The sequence below is a fragment of the Eleginops maclovinus genome, chromosome 19 (assembly GCF_036324505.1).
Source record: "Eleginops maclovinus isolate JMC-PN-2008 ecotype Puerto Natales chromosome 19, JC_Emac_rtc_rv5, whole genome shotgun sequence".
NCBI classification, from domain to species: domain Eukaryota; kingdom Metazoa; phylum Chordata; class Actinopteri; order Perciformes; family Eleginopidae; genus Eleginops; species Eleginops maclovinus.
This window is the reverse complement of record NC_086367.1, coordinates 158,204-174,774: the sequence shown is the minus strand read 5'-3', so window position 1 is coordinate 174,774 and position 16,571 is coordinate 158,204. Positions and strand designations below refer to the sequence as shown.

Here is a 16,571-nt window from a genome sequence, read left to right as displayed (position 1 = left end):
ACACACTGTTCGAGGAACTAGTTGTACCTTATGCTCTGTATGGGATGACTACTTCCATTCTTGCAAGGATAATAAATACATGTATCCTGTTTTGAAACTCAAGCCAGAGGCTAAAAAGAGGCTCTTTCATAATTTCAGGGGTTTTCCTTTTCCTTTAGTGTTTATTTTGGTGTGTGCATGTAAATGGTCTGCAAAGGCTAAAATCCCTGTGTTCCGTCCACAAACTGTTGCGCTCATAGGCTGTGTATCCACCAACTACGCCTTAAATTGTGTAGAAATATGGAGATGTGTTTTTGTTCAGAACACGCTTAAATGTGTTCAAGGTGCGTTTACTTTTAACATTTTGGCCGCTAACAACTTTAGCTTGATATCTTGCTTTCAGGCTCTCAGTTCTCTGAGTTGAGCTTGCTTAGAGAGGGTGAAGAGAGCTGCAGGAGGAGGAGAAAAATAAAGAGCTTTTTGAACATTAAAGCATGGAGATACAGTGGGGCCAAAAAGTATTTAGTCAGCCACCAATTGTGCAAAAAATCCAGAAAATCACATTGTAGGATTTTTAAAGAATTTATTTTCTAATTATTGTGGAAAATAAGTATTTGGTCAATAACAAAAGTTCATCTCAATACTTTGTTATATACCCTTTGTTGGCAATGACAGAGGTCAAACGTTTTCTGTAAGTCTTCACAAGGTTTTCACACACTGTTGCTGGTATTTTGGCCCATTCCTCCATGCAGATCTCCTCTAAAGCAGTGATGTTTTGGGGCTGTCGCTGGGCAACACGGACTTTCAACTCCCTCCAAAGATTTTCTATGGGGTTGAGATCTGGAGACTGGCTAGGCCACTCCAGGACCTTGAAATGCTTCTTACGAAGCCACTCCTTCGTTGCCCTGGCGGTGTGTTTGGCATCATTGTCATGCTGAAAGACCCAGCCACGCTTCAGTCTTCAGTGCCCTTGCTGATGGAAGGAGGTTTTCACTCAAAATCTCACGATACATGGCCCCATTCATTCTTTCCTTTACACGGATCAGTCGTCCTGGTCCCTTCGCAGAAAAACAGCCCCAAAGCATGATGTTTCCACCCCCATGCTTCACAGTAGGTATGGTGTTCTTTGGATGCAACTCTGCATTCTTTCTCCTCCAAACACGACGCGTTGAGTTTTTACCAAAAAGTTATATTTTAGTTTCATCTGACCATATGACATTCTCCCAATCCTCTTCTGGATCATCCAAATGCCCTCTAGCAAACTTCAGACGGGCCTGGACATGTACTGGCTTAAGCAGGGGGACACGTCTGGAACTGCAGGATTTAAGTCCCTGGCGGCGTAGTGTGTTACTGATGGTAGCCTCTGTTACTTTGGTCCCAGCTCTCTGTAGGTCATTCACTAGGTCCCCCCGTGTGGTTCTGGGATTTTTGCTCACCGTTCTTGTGATCATTTTGACTCCACGGGGTGAGATCTTGCGTGGAGCCCCAGATCGAGGGAGATTAGCAGTGGTCTTGTATGTCTTCCATTTTCTAATAATTGCTCCCACAGTTGATTTCTTCACACCAAGCTGCTTACCTATTGCAGATTCAGTTTTCCCAGCCTGGTGCAGGTCTACAATTTTGTCTCTGGTCTCCTTTGACAGCTCTTTGGTCTTGGCCATAGTGGAGTTTGGAGTATGACAGTTTGAGGTTGTGGACAGGTGTCTTTTATACTGATAACGAGTTCAAAAAGGTGCCATTAATACAGGTAACGAGTGGAGGACAGAGGAGCCTCTTAAAGAAGAAGTTACAGGTCTGTGAGAGCCAGAAATCTTGCTTGTTTGTAGGTGACCAAATACTAATAACTTTACCGAGGAATTTACCAATTAATTCATTAAAAATCCTACAATGTGATTTCCTGGATTGTTTCCCCCATTCTGTCTCTCATAGTTGAAGTGTACCTATGATGAAAATTACAGGCCTCTCTCATCTTTTATAAATGGGAGAACTTGCACAATTGGTGGCTGACTAAATGCTTTTTTGCCCCACTGTATGTCCCAGTAGAGACACTAAATACTATGTTCAACCTGAACATTAGCATATGTCCACTTCAAACAAAGTGCAATGTGCAGAAAACATGAAAAAGCTAAAAAAATAGAGATAGAATTTTGACCCACTTATTTCAGAACAGTCATTGGTTTCTATGTAAATAATCACAGATACCTAGCACTGCAATTGTATCTTTGCAAATGATAAAAAACATAACTCAACAGAAAATATCTGCATCTCAAGCCTATTAACTTGCATCCACGTTTCCACCACCCATGTCTCTTCCTTCACTTCGTCCCATATTTTCATAAAATCATACGTATTTGGATACATGTGGATTCATATGTGTGGACCGGAGGGTGAGGGTGACAATACGTTTTACTTTACTGAAGAATATATGTTCATAAAGCAAAAAACAACACCATCAGAGCGTGGTGCAGAGTCTCTAGAGTCTTTCAGTAGTCCTGTACAGAAAATTGTAGTTCCCCACAGCAGACGCACATTAATAACGTCCTTCATCATAAATACGTGGGACAGTGTAAGTGCAGTCGGATTCTCAAAGCACCGCAGCCTCTTTTCCTAAATCCTTTTGAATTCTCCTATCCACTATTCCTTAACCCTGTGACGTTTCACACAGAGGTCAAGAATAGGGGATAGGAGAAGACAATAGGAGCTGATTTGTGGACAATTCAACCTCCAAGAACTGGTTTCCCTTGCTTACTTTTGATAATTGTGAATACAACTTTTGGCCGTAATTTGATTTCCTCATTGCAACCAGAAAAAGGAGAAGGAAATATATCCAGTCTCTGATAGTGTTACATTATTATGTGAGTGCTCTGATATTTGTTTGATTTTGAAATCGTAGAGCAGTCTATACATACAGCTCAGGAAAAAATTAAGAGACCACTCCAAATGTTTCTTAAATCTCAATCTCTACATGTATGGCAGCCATTCCAGTGTCTGTTGAATTCCAACACAGAGAAATGTTGTCAGTAATTTATACAATACAATTTAAAAAAACAACAACATTTAACTCAAAGACATACCTTTTAAATAGTAAAACCAGGTAGTCGAGGAGGGGAAATTGAGAAATTTAGTTATCTCTGCCAGAGCAGCAGCAGTGTTTTACGTGTTTCACACACACACCTGCACATTCATAATAATCTGCCCTCTGTAACTATTCCCTGTACTGGGTCTTGCTGTGCAGCATGGGGACCTTTTCTACCGGCAGAAGATGCAGAAGAATTGATGTTAGCTGCAAGTAGTTTGAAGTATTGGCAGCATTGGAGGCATTTTGTGATACTAAGAAAAATTACACTATTGAAAGATACAATTCCTTTACAAGAAGTCAAGGTTTCAAGGTTTCAAGGTTTTATTTGTCATATGCACAGCAGATACAACGTATATGTTGGCAATGAAAATCTTATGTCGCGTGCTCCTCCAACAACTCCACATACATGGTGGAAATAAGATAAATACAATAGTGCAAAAAGAGAGAAGAGAGAAGAATATTTACAATATCAACAATAAAGATTTGAGGATGTGAAATATATACATATTTGGAATACATTGAAAGTATTTAAACACTTTACACTGTTGAATGAGGAGGTATGGACAGATGCATATATTACGTATAACAGATGTATATGGCAGATATGTATAATATATAGATATGTGTACTATAAACAGATATGCATGGCAGATGTGTATAATATATATATATGTATGTGTGTACTATAAAAAGATGTGAGTAGACATTCACACAGCTCAGGAGTTCAGCAGTCTTATAGCCTGTGGTATAAAACTGTCTCTGAGTCTGGTAGTCTTGCTCCGGATGCTGCGGTACCGTCTGCCAGACGGCAGCAGACAGAACAGACTGTTGCTGGGGTGATTGGGGTCCGTTAATATCCTACCGGCCTTCTTCCTACACCGCTGGGTGTAGAGGTCCTCCATGGATGGCAGCTCCGTCCTAGTGATGTGCTGAGCAGTTTTCACCACCCTCTGTAGAGTCTTACGGTTGAGGGCGGTGCAACTGCCATACCAGGCGGTGATGCAGCCAGTCAGGATACTCTCGATGGTGCACCTGTAGAAGTTGCAGAGTATCCTGGAGTCCATGTTGAACTTCCGCAGCCTGCGGAGGAAGAAGAGCCGCTGTCGAGCCGTCTTGGATATGACCCTGGTGTGATGTGTCCATGTCAGGTCCTCACTGATGTTTACCCCGAGGAACCTGAAGCTGCTGACTCTCTCCACAGGAGTCCCGTCGATGGTGATGGGTGTGTGTGCCTCTCTCTGCCTCTTCCTGTAGTCCACAATCAGCTCCTTTGTTTTGCTGACGTTGAGATGGAGGTTGTTGTCCTGGCACCAAGATGTCAGGGCTCTGACCTCCTCTCTGTACGCCGTCTCGTCGCCGTCTGTGATCAGGCCGATGACGGTCGTGTCGTCAGCAAACTTGATGATGGTGTTGGAGCTGTGTGTGGCCACGCAGTCGTGCGTGAACAGGGAGTAGTCAGGGCCAAGAAGAGAGTTTGGACAAATATCTAACAGAACTGAGAACGTTAGCAGCAACATGCAACTTTGGCATTATTACAGACTCTCTAATCAGAGATAAGATAGTCGGTGGAACTTGGGATTCACAGCTAAGAGAACGACTTCTCAGAGAAACAGATCTTACATTGGATAAATGTATACAATTCGGGAGGGCATCAGAGCTTTCCAGACAGGGAACCAGTCATAGAGGCACAGAGTTTGCTGAATGTGCATGCAGTGTTACAAAAAGAGAGACTGAAAGAAAAAACAGAAGCAGCAGAAAAATTGAACACTATTCAGTGTAAATTATGTGGCCGGAGACATGAAAGGAAAAAGGAGAAAAGCCCTGCATATGGACAAAAGTGGAAAAAAACATCATCAATTTGCTAATGTGTGCAAGAACTCAGGAGCTGTAAAGAAGAAAGGAGCTTGGACAGAGGAGCAGTTTAAAAAAGAATACTCAGCTGTGTTTCAAGGTGAGTTAAAGCTGGAAGTGGATCCAAACATAGAAGCAGTTAATCTACCAAGGGTGCCAGTTGCTTTATACAATCCACTAAAGAAGGAACTTGCAAGTTTACAGGAGAGCAGGATCATAATGCCAGTGGAAAGAAGCACTGACTGGATCAGTAGTCTGCTGACAATAAGGAAGCCCACAGGAAAACTCCTCATAGATCCTAAGTAGTGTTGGGTGTAACGCGTTACAAAAGTAACAGAGTTACAGTTATGTATTACTTTTTGCTGTAACGCACTAATATAACGCAGTACATCTGAAATTAGGTTAATATAATACCCGTTACAATTCTCAATTAATGCAGTTACAACACATTTTAACCCGAAATGATGTGGTGTTTTGTTTCTAATAATTCACCAACATCGCGAGACATTCTGACACCAGAGAAATAATTGTGCAGGTAGAATAGTAACTCAGTAAGCCTGTTTACTATTGGTTAAGAGGGCTGCAGAAACAGATTCGCAATGGAGAGCTGCAGGCTCACAATGGAGAGCTGCAGGCTCACAATGCAGAGCTGCAGGCTCGGAGAAAACAAAAGAGAAAGACAGGAGTGTGCGCAGGCCGAAGCAACCGAAGGTAACTTTCTCTGGGGCTGCTGCTTGAATCCCGAGAAGTTAAGAGACTCGTGGCAGAGTGTTGAAGATATGCAGCCTCTGTCAGCTGTGGAATCGCCAGCTTTTAGAAAGCTTGTCAGCCAAATCCCCGTTAGCACACCAATGACAAGGTGAGTTAACGTTGCCATAGAGACTCGTTCATATACAGCAGGTTACAGGGCCGTGCAGAGGCTCCACTAACATGTTGTTAATGACAAACAGAGACGTAATGTTACCGGAATCAATAATTATTTAGCCCACTTAAACGGAGCATGAGTTTAATTTCAGCATGTACTGCCAGATAGATAGATAAACTACATGTTAGCATTTAAAGCCATACTTTTGCGGTTATTTTGGTGAAAATAACTCAAAGTAACGCAAAAGTAGTGTAACGCATTACAGTTCAGAGACAGTAATAATGTAATGTAACTTATTACTTTAAAAAGACAGTAATATGTACTGTATTACATTTTGGAAGTAACTTGCCCATCACTGTGCAGCACTGAGGGCAGATATCAGGCAGAGAATTCACTCCTCACATATAGGCATCGAAGGTTGTCTGAGAAGAGCATGTGAGTGTGTATACTGGCCAGGCATGAATGCACAACTAAAAACATACATGGAACAGTGTAGTACATGCAGTTCCTGGGGAGTAAAGCAGCAAAAAGAGATTCTGAGACCACATGAGACTCCAAAGTGTCCCTGGGAAAAGATAGGAACTGACCTGTTTATGTTTGATGACAGGGACTACATGATAACTGTGGATTATCTAACAAACTTCTGGGGGTTAAATCATCTAGAGAATACAAAGTCTAAAACAGTGATACAAAAACTGAAAGCTCACTTTTCCAGATATGGAATTCCAGATATTGTGTTTTCAGAAAATGGCCCTCAATACTCATCGGACGAGTTCAGGAACTTCAGCAGGTTATGGGACTGCAGACAGAAAACGTCCTCTCCAGGATAACCGCAGAGCAATGGAAAAGTGGAATCGGCTGTCAAAACAGCCAAAAGGCTAATGGCTAAAGCTAAACGGGCAGGCAGCGACCCCTATGTAGTCACACTGGATCACAGTAACACTCCACTGCAAGGTACGGACTGCATCCCAGCAATGATGCTCATGGGGAGACGAACCAAAACGCTTCTGCTTATGAGTGAGGCGCTGTTGAGGCCAACGGCTAGCAGACGGAATAAGGGGGTCAGAGAGAGTGAAATGAGACGAAGTGAACTCCACTGCAAAAGACTTACCTGAACTGCACAGAGGGGACAGAGTGCGAATTGAACCACTCACTGGGCAAAAGCAGTGGTGGAACAAAGCAACAGTCATTCAACCTATAGAGCAAAGGTCCTATGAAGTAATGACGGAGGAGGGTCAGGTCTTGAGAAGAAACAGGAGACATATATATATAGGTCAGGCAGGCCCGTCAGACGACCGGCGCATCTGAAGGACTTCGACTGACAGAACACTTACTCAATACTCGTGAATAGGTATATAAAGAACAAGATCATATGGATACAGGAAAAGACATTAAGATACTGTTGTTGGTCAACTGTTTGACCACTAATAATTTGGGTAATTGTTAGGGCTGACCTCAAATAATCGATTAATCGTTGGTCGACCAAAAAAAATACTTGTCGACCAAATTCCATTGGTCGATTGGTCGCAGGGGAAAAAAGCCGCGTCTCGTCAAAGGGCTTCCGGGACTTTTAATTTGAAGGGCGTGACAAGAAAGACGTTAAACGGTTTTGATTTGTTTGACAAGGACAGCATCGACTTATTTGGCTATCATGTCTGGAAGGAGCTCTAAGATATGGGAGCATTTCGAAAAGGATAGAGATGACCCAAAGAGGGTTATATGCCAAATTTGCAGAAAAACATTTGCCTATCATTCGTCCACGACGAACATGATTTACCACCTCAAGAATGTAAGTAGCTTAGCCTACTAGCCTAGCTATCCTATGCGATGAAGTTAATGCAATTAGGCCTATTATAAATATATATAAATTATAAATAATACATTGAATTAATAAATAATGAATTAAGTACATTTAGTTTTGTCGCTAGTATTGGTAAGGCTAAATTATCCAGCTCACTGGTTAACTTATTATTTAAATCTCTACAGGCGCATCCACTTTATTGCAATCTAGCCCCCTCCACCTCCACGTCATCCTCATCATCCTCCTCATCCTCCTCATCATTAACGCAGCAGAAGCTCACAATGAAAGCCCCTCTGTCTGAAAAAAGGAAGAGAGACATAACTGACAAAATAGCTGACTTCATAGCGCTGGACATGCGACCTGTGAATATCGTCAGTGGTGAGGGATTTAAAGATCTAATTAATTGCCTCGAGCCCGGATACAGCCTGCCAAAACGTGAAACAGTGATGCACGCGATTACAAACAAATACAGCACAATAAAACAAACACTCCAGGGCAAGATCGATAACTGCAAAGCACTCAGCTTCACAACAGATGCATGGACATCTAACCAGATGGAAAGTTACATGACGGTCACAGCGCATTTTATTTCGGATAACTGGCAACTGCATTCATTCGTGCTGGAAACGAAAGAGTTGGGAGTGAGCCACACAGCTGTCAACATAGCAGAGCGACTCAGCGAAGTCATGGCAGACTTTAAAATCCCCGCGGAAAAAAGGGTCGCTCTTGTACATGACAATGCCGCGAACATGGTGCTGTGCGCCCATCAGTTAGCGCGTAACCCGTCCTGGGGTAACGTCCAAGGAGTTCGTTGCGCAGGGCACACTTTGCAGCTGTGCATCAATGCGGCTCTTAAAAAAGATCCCATTTGCCGTGTCATAGCAGCTGCCAGACGTCTTGTTGGACATTTTAAGAAAAGTGCCAAGGCTACAGCGGCTCTCACTGAAAAACAAACACAACAGAACGTGGTTGAACACAAACTCATCCAGGATGTCTCCACGAGATGGAACTCCACTCACTGCATGTTGGAGCGCCTTCTGGAACAGAGGTGGCCGGTCACCGCTGTACTTTCCGACCCCGTTAGCGTTACCACACACAGATCTGACCGCGATTTGGATCTCACCACGGTCCAATGGAGGATAACAGAAGACATAGTGTCGGTGTTGAAGCCGATGGTCACACTTACAGAGTTGCTTTCACAAGATCTTAATGCATCTCTCTCTGCCACGCTGCCCATGCTCATAAACATGAAAAGACGTCACCTGTTGCTGCGCGAGGATGACAGCGCGGCCGTGACAGCACTGAAGAAAACACTTGGTGAGGAAATTGACAAGAGGTGGGAGCTAAACAAGGAGCTGCAGTCCAGCATTTACATCAAAGCTGCTGTCTTGGACCCACGCTTTAAAAGCTTATCGTTTATGGAGGAAGAGAAACGCAACCAGGCATACACTACGGTGTTGGATTTAGCTGAGAGTCTATCTCCAGCAGAAGAGCCTGCCCAGACACAGCACGCCAGTGGGGACGACAACGAACCCGGGCCTGTACCACAGAAGAAAACAAAAAAGAATGAAAAGCAGGACGAAATATCCATGCTGATGGGTACAGATGAGGAGCTGCAGACAGAAGAACAGAACAATGAAATGAAATGGTACTTGGAGGATAAAACAAAAGTTGAGTCGGGACCGCTAGCATGGTGGCAAAAAAACGAGGAGCGTTACCCGAAGCTGGCCAGAGCAGCCATGCGTATTCACTCCATCCCATCCACGTCCACACCATCGGAGCGCATCTTCTCTAAGGCCGGCTTCATTGTTAGCAAGACGCGGAGTTCACTTCTCCCTGACAATGTGGACAAATTGGTCTTCCTTTCTCACAATTTGAGAAAACTCAGAGCCGAGGACAAATCACTGTGAGCTTCAGGTTTTTTATGCAAGTCTACCTCGTTGGTCTGTTAATCTGCACTGTCTGTTTCAAATTAGGCCTATTTATTAGTTTAGGGCTATTCATGTTTGCCTATTTTACAGCAATCATATTTTTTTTCGTTATGTACATTTCCAAAAGAAACGAAAATAATAATATGTTTTTTTTTTTAATTAGTTTAAGGCTGTATTATTATTTTTGGTTTTGTTGAATTGTTGCATCATCATTCAGTACGTGTGTGGCGCCTGTTTAAAATAAATAATCAGAATGTTCAAACTCCGTCTGTCTTTCTGCGAACGTCGGGTTTTTTTCTCACTCTCCGACTGAGAGAAGAACTTGTGTAGGCTATAGGCCTAGTGTTTAGATGAACCAGGAAACATTTTGTTAGTAGTCACACAAGGTTACTCCCGGCGTTAGTGGTAAATGTGAATAGATGCGGTAGCCGGGCATTAAAGGTAAAACTTCACAGATGTGTATCCCGGTCAAAATTGTAAAAAAAAAAAAAAAAAAAAAAAAAAAAAATTGGGGGGGGGGGGGGGGGGGGGGGGCGATTAGTCGATTAGTCGGAGTAAATGACGACCACTGGTCGACCAACAAAATCCTTGGTCGGGGACAGCCCTAGTAATTGTGTTATTCTTGTGGACAGTTACTTATATATATATATATATATATATATATATATATATATATATATATATTAAAAGGGACATGTTCCAATACACGTTGTCAGGGGGACGACAATGTTGGGTGCACCAGCCAAGAGCGGCAGTTGTGGAGTTAGTGCGACAGTATGTTGTATCGTATCTGAATGAACGTTTCAAGTAAGGTACTTGAGTTTAAGACAGCGTGTGTCTTTATTATAAGTTACATTAACACAATACATATTCAAACAATTAAATTCATTTGTTTTATGATTTCATTTGTGATGTCAATATTTTAATAGTTCCCAATGTTCATCTGTTGGTGCAGATGTATGGAGTTCTTCACATCTGTTCACTTCTCTCAAGTTCTATTCTTTGCCTAACTTTTTCACATTTTGTAAATGATGTGTATGAAGATAATGATTCGCTTTTGCAGCCTCCCAGATATTATTGTCTATAAATGGGTCAATGTTTTCTTTTATATAGTTCTTTTTAATTTCAATTATTTATATCCAAGTAAAGAGGTATCAAATTTCCAGCGCCTAGATACAAATTCTTCACTTTCCAAGTGAATAGTTCAATGAACATGATCTCAAATAAAAAGTATAGGTCATTTCCTTCTTTTACCCTATGCATGTATTTTGAGGGAATAAAGAAACAATCACATTCTGCACAAACCCCTGAATGCCCTTTGACAATTTGAGATTGTGGTTCTAAGACTGATTAGATTTATCTAATGTAGGGTTAACCCATATCAAATATACGGCTACTAGACCCCTTTATGTCCTTTAGATCTTTCCCTGTAACCACCCTGCAGTCTTGAACCCCTGCGTGAATCCAAACTAGAAGACGACAGCCAGTGTTGATGTATAAGTGTGTAAACTACGGTTGCTTTTTTTCTTGAGATGTCAGCAAGCCAGATCCAATCTGACTTGGGATTGATGATGAGCCAAGCCCAGTGAGTCTGTGAGCGCTTGTTGGAAGCGGTGTGGCCTAGCGTGGATCTGCCTACAGAGGACGTTGGATTTGATGACTTCTGCTGAATTCACTCACACTGATACAGATAACAAGATTTAGAAAAAAGATATTGAAGGCATTCATGACAGTTTTAAATTAGAATGTGAACACAAAACCTACTGAACTGAGGTGCAGAAATCTATTGACTATGTTAAAAATTATAAATCTCCAGGAAATTATGGGTTGATAAGCCAATTATATAAAGTCTTTAGTACAGTAAGTCATTAAATCCATTTTCAGTGGCCATGTAAGAAGAAGCCATATAGGAAAAGAAGAGTTACAACCTACTCTTCCAAAAGGTCTTGTTAAATTGATACCTAAATCAAAAAAAGATAAGATGAGTATTGAACATTGGAGGCCAATTAGTCTTTTGAATAATGAGGCCACCATTTTTTGCATTGGTCCCTGCTAAAAGGTTGAAATTAGGACTAAATGATATTATTGATTAACAACAATCCGGATTTATGCCAGGAAGAAATATAAGTAAACACATCTGATTCATTCTGGTTATTGCACTGAACATATATTGGACGACACCCTGACAGTGTATTGTAATAAGCATGAGCCACACAGTCAGATTGTTACATACATGCAGCTGTCAGGAAGAACACTTACCTAACAAGTGAAGTCCGCGAGCTGTCTGTGTGACCTCTTACTTTTCGACGTAAGAGCGTAGACTCCTGGTTAATGTAGTCATGCATGAGACCGGGCTGCTCAATTCAGTTGTGACACCAAACTCAAACCGTAGTCTGATGTAAAGATATTACCCTAATGTGGACCATTTGTCCGGTCCGGGTCCGTGCGGTAAGATAGAAATAGTATTACTGTGTTGTCCCTGTATGCCGGATGAACACTGCACTTCTACTTGTTCTTCTTAGAGATTGGCAAACAACGATTCGGTGCGTTGCTGCCACCTTCTGTCCCGGAAGGTACAGTAGCTGATCGGTAAAAAAGAGCAATTCATTATTGATCATTTTAAAGTACATTTTAGTTCATGTACATTTTGACTTGCATTTCGGTTAAGTATCTTATCTAGCAAATTCCCAGTTGTAGACTGTGTTTTAATGAATTAATCTTGACATGAATTACCTTATTCCTGAAATCTATTAGTAGCTACATTTCTGTCATTTTTCAGTTTATAACAAACACAGTGTGTGCGTAGTCCAGTAGGGTGGTGGCCTGTTCTGTGGAGTGTTTGATTGAGTCCTGTGTGTCCTATTCTGATATGGGTAATGACCTTCTTCAGGTTGTGTTTGCCCAAAGAGCGTTACTCAGTATGATCAGATAGAGACACATTATTACAAAAAGGGGAAGTGCAGCCACCAGCAAAAAAAAACACAAAAGGACAAACATCGTAACAAAGTGACAAAAAATAAATAAAATAAAAGATGAGTAACAACTGCAAATAAACGCAAAACAACAAGCGGCTGAACAACTTTACAGTCTGAACCCAGACCTCACCTCGGCCCCCAAGTCTCATCATCTTCCAGGATATTTAACATTGTGCACATTTGAGTTTGCTCCTTACTGACCATTTATATTTGGCTTTATTTGTACTCATTCCTGCGGCAGGAGTTTATGCAACTTAATGCAAGCTTCAGTCCTTTGTGAGGTGCATCCATATTCATATGTTGAATCAGAATTTGTACTTGCACAAAAGTAGTAAGTGGACAATTACCTACATAAATTAAAAGAATGTAAGGGTTTAAACACTGTTTTATTTTCATAAACTGAAATATTTTTAAAGGTCCCCTAAACTCACATGAATCATGGTGGAGTTTATTTTTACGCATATAAATCTATTTGATTTTATTTAAATACTCATATTTTTTAAATTTATGTATTGAAATTAATTATAATCTGTATAATTCTGACAATTTCTAAAATATATTAAATGTAATTACTTATTACAACCTTTCCGAGAACCAGCACCTTATCTGGAGAGGTTTGTGTGCCCCGATGAACCTGGGGGCTGTGTTGTCTGGAACCTTGTGTTCCTGGTAGAGTCTCCCATGGCAAATTGGTCTCGGGTAAGGGGCCAGACTAAAATTGGTTCAAAAGACCTCATGACAAACACAGCGAGGATTCCCGACCCGGAGGAACCCCGGGGTCCCCTTCTGGAGCCAGGCCCAGAAGGAGGACTCGTCGGTGAGCATCTGGTGGCCGGGTTTGCCACGGAGCCCGGCTGGGCACAGCCCAAAAAAGCAACATGGGCAACACCTCCGCTTCTCCGTCCCGCGGGCCCACCACCTACAGGAAACAGCGATGGGGTCGGGTGCGCTGCCAGAAAGGTGGCAGTGAAAGCAGAGGGTTTCGACAGACCAGACCCGGGCAGCAGAAGCTGGCTTTGGGGATGTGGAACGTCACCTCTCTGGGGAGGGAGGAGCCGGAGCTTGTGCGGGAGATGGAGCGTTAACAGTTGGATCTGGTGGGGCTCACCTCTAAGCACAGCGTCGGCTCTGGAACCTTGCTTCTTGATAGGGGTTGGACTCTATTCTTCTCTGGAGTTGCCCAAGGTGTGAGGTGCCGAGCGGGTGTGGGGATACTCACAAGCCCCCGGTTGAGTGCCGCTTTGTTGGAGTTTACCCCAGTGGATGAGAGGGTTGCCTCTAGGGTTGGGAACCGAAACTCGGTTCCAAATGAGAACCTATAATAAAATGCTGGGTACCGGGTACCCATACAAAAAATATAATTTCGGTTCTGCTTAACGGTTCTTAAACGCGGTAACCTGTTAGTATTATAAAGAAAGGCTACATATATGCACAGACCTAGGCTATCTGCCAGGACCTGTATACTTAACGTGACTATGTCATGCATCAACGCAACGTGTGATTTGTTTAGATACCAGCATGCAGCATGGCCCAGTCACAACAACATTATTAAAGATGGAACGCGGTAAGCGCTCCAAAGTGTGGCTTCATTAAGCTAAAAAAGACAACGACAAGGCACAGTGCAATGCCTGTGGGAAGTTAATTAGCTGTTCGTCAGGTTGCACTTCGAATTTGAGCAAACATTTAAGACAGCACGGCATCGATATCAAAGAATGTACCGTCTTTGATGTCTTGTGGTCTCCGAGCCCGAGTATGCTATCAACAGCTAGCACTAGTAGCACCCGCTATGTCCAGTAGAGAGAGGTAGAGCTGACCGCGACACACCGTTCTCTTAAGCATTAAAAGGAAAGCTGACCAAAGAAAAAGTGTCACAGAGCGGTAATGGCATTTGTAGTAAAAGGGCTTCATCCCTTCTCTGTGGTCGAATCTCCGTCGTTTAGGTATGCAAGGTTAAAAAAAAATGTGTGTGGGATTGTAGGGTACTTGTACAATAACAGATACTGTTATGTTGAATCGTTTTTTGCAGGGAAATGACCAAGGCCCTAAATCCGAAGTACACGCCTCCCTCCAGAGATAGCTTAACCAATGAGTTGATTCCTGCCTGGTATATATCCTTTGCTATCAGAGGTGGCCTTTCCGTATTTGTGCGTGCAGGCTTCCTCAACCCCTAGCGAGAGGGTTTTCTCCACTGCTGGAGACACTATTTGCCCAGAAAGATCACGCATACTACCAGAAAAGGCTGATATGCAGATTTTTCTTAAAAAGAACTGTTGAGTTGCATAAATCTTTAACATACCCTCTGTTTTATTGACTTTGTTTATTTAGTTGCAGGCAGCTAGGTGCTGTGCACTGAATGTATTTTAGTTCTAGCATTTGGCCCCTATTGCTGCTCGGACGGACTTTTATTTATCTCGAATGTGACTTGTATGATTTATGTCAGTAGGTTTCCTATAAACACACAACATGCAGCTCAAAACATTATTATCCATAAATGGTTCAACCGCTTCTGCTTTCCATTGTGTTGTCGACATTTGTATTATATGCATTTAGTATATACTGTTTAGTTTGTGAAATTTTCAGTTCACACTTAAAATAATAAAGATATGTTTGTTATCTAAACATTTGAGCTCTTTTTTTACCATTTTGGAATCGAAACGGGGAATCGATAAGAACCGGAATCGATAAGCAGAATCGGAATCGGAATCGGAATTGATACATTTCAAACGATACCCAACCCTAGTTGCCTCCCTACGCCTGAGGGTTATGGGGGGGAAAACTCTGACTGTTGTGTGTGCTTATGCACCAAACAGCAGTTCAGAGTATTCAGCCTTCTTGTAGACCCTGAAAGAAGTCCTGTATGGGGCTCCTGAAGGGGACTCCTTTGTCTTGTTGGGAGACTTCAACGCACACGTGGGCAATGATGGAGACACTTGGAAGGGCGTGATTGCGAGGAACGGCCCCCCTGATCTGAACCGGAGTGGTGGTTTGTTGCTGGACTTCTGTGCTAGTCATGGATTGGCCATAACAAACACCATGTTCGATAAGGATGCTCATAAGTGTACGTGGTACCAGAGCACCCTAGGCAGAAGGTCCATGATTGATTTTGTAATCGTATCATCGGACCTGAGGCTGCATGTTTTGGACACTCGGGTGAAGAGAGGGGCGGAGTTGTCAACTGATCACCATCTGGTGGTGAGTTGGGTCGAGTGGCAGGGGAAGCCTCTGGACAGACCTGGTAAGCCCAAACGTGTAGTGCGGGTGAACTGGGAACGTCTGGAGGAATCCCAAGTCCAGGAGGCCTTCAACTCACACCTCCGGCGGAGCTTTTCAGGCATCCCTGTGGAGGCTGGGGACATTGAACCAGAGTGGGCGTTGTTCAAAGCCTCTATTGCTGAACTTGCGGTGGGGAGCTGTGGTCTCAAGGTCTTAGGTGCCTCAAGGGGCGGTAACCCTCGAACATCCTGGTGGACACCGGTGGTCAGGGAAGCCGTCCGACTGAAGAAGGAGGCCTTCCAGGATATGTTTTCCCTGGGTACTCCTGACGCAGTTGCAAGGTATCAACAGGCCCGAAAGGAAGCAGCCTCAGCCATGGCCGAAGCAAAGCAGCGGGTGTGGGAGAAGTTCGGAGAAGCCATGGAGAAGGACTTTTGGTCGGCACCAAAGTTGTTCTGGAAAACCATCCGAAACCTTAGGAGGGGGAAGCAGGGAACCATCCAAGCTGTGTACAGTAAGGATGGGATGCTGTTGACCTCAACTGATAGGGTGTCAGGGCGGTGGAAAGAGCACTTTGAGGAACTCCTGAACTCGACAACTCCGCCCTCTATGTTAGAGGCGGAGCTGGAGTATGAAGGGGGATCAACTCCAATCTCACGGGGGGAAATCAATGAGGTCGTTAAACAACTCCACAGTGGCAAAGCCCCGGGGGTAGATGAGATCCGCCCAGAAATGCTGAAGATTCTGGGTGTTGAGGGACTGTCATGGTTGACACGTCTCATCAACATTGCGTGGAAGTCGGAAACAGTACCGAAGGAGTTGCAGACCGGGGTGGTGGTTCCCATTTTTAAAAAGGGGGATCAGAGGGTGTGTGCCA

At 43.1% G+C, this 16,571-nt stretch overlaps 1 protein-coding gene across 4 annotated transcripts in view; it reads right to left on the bottom strand.

The window, feature by feature from the left end:
• Positions 1-12,014, bottom strand: part of adck1 (aarF domain containing kinase 1) — an 87,562-nt gene extending 75,548 nt beyond the window's left edge. For all 4 annotated transcript variants that reach the window (XM_063909011.1, XM_063909013.1, XM_063909012.1 and 1 more), the window contains exon 1: positions 11,766-12,014. The gene's annotated coding sequence lies outside the window, so the exon portion shown is untranslated. The remainder of the gene's footprint in view (positions 1-11,765) is intronic.
• Between the last annotated feature and the right edge of the window lie 4,557 nt (positions 12,015-16,571).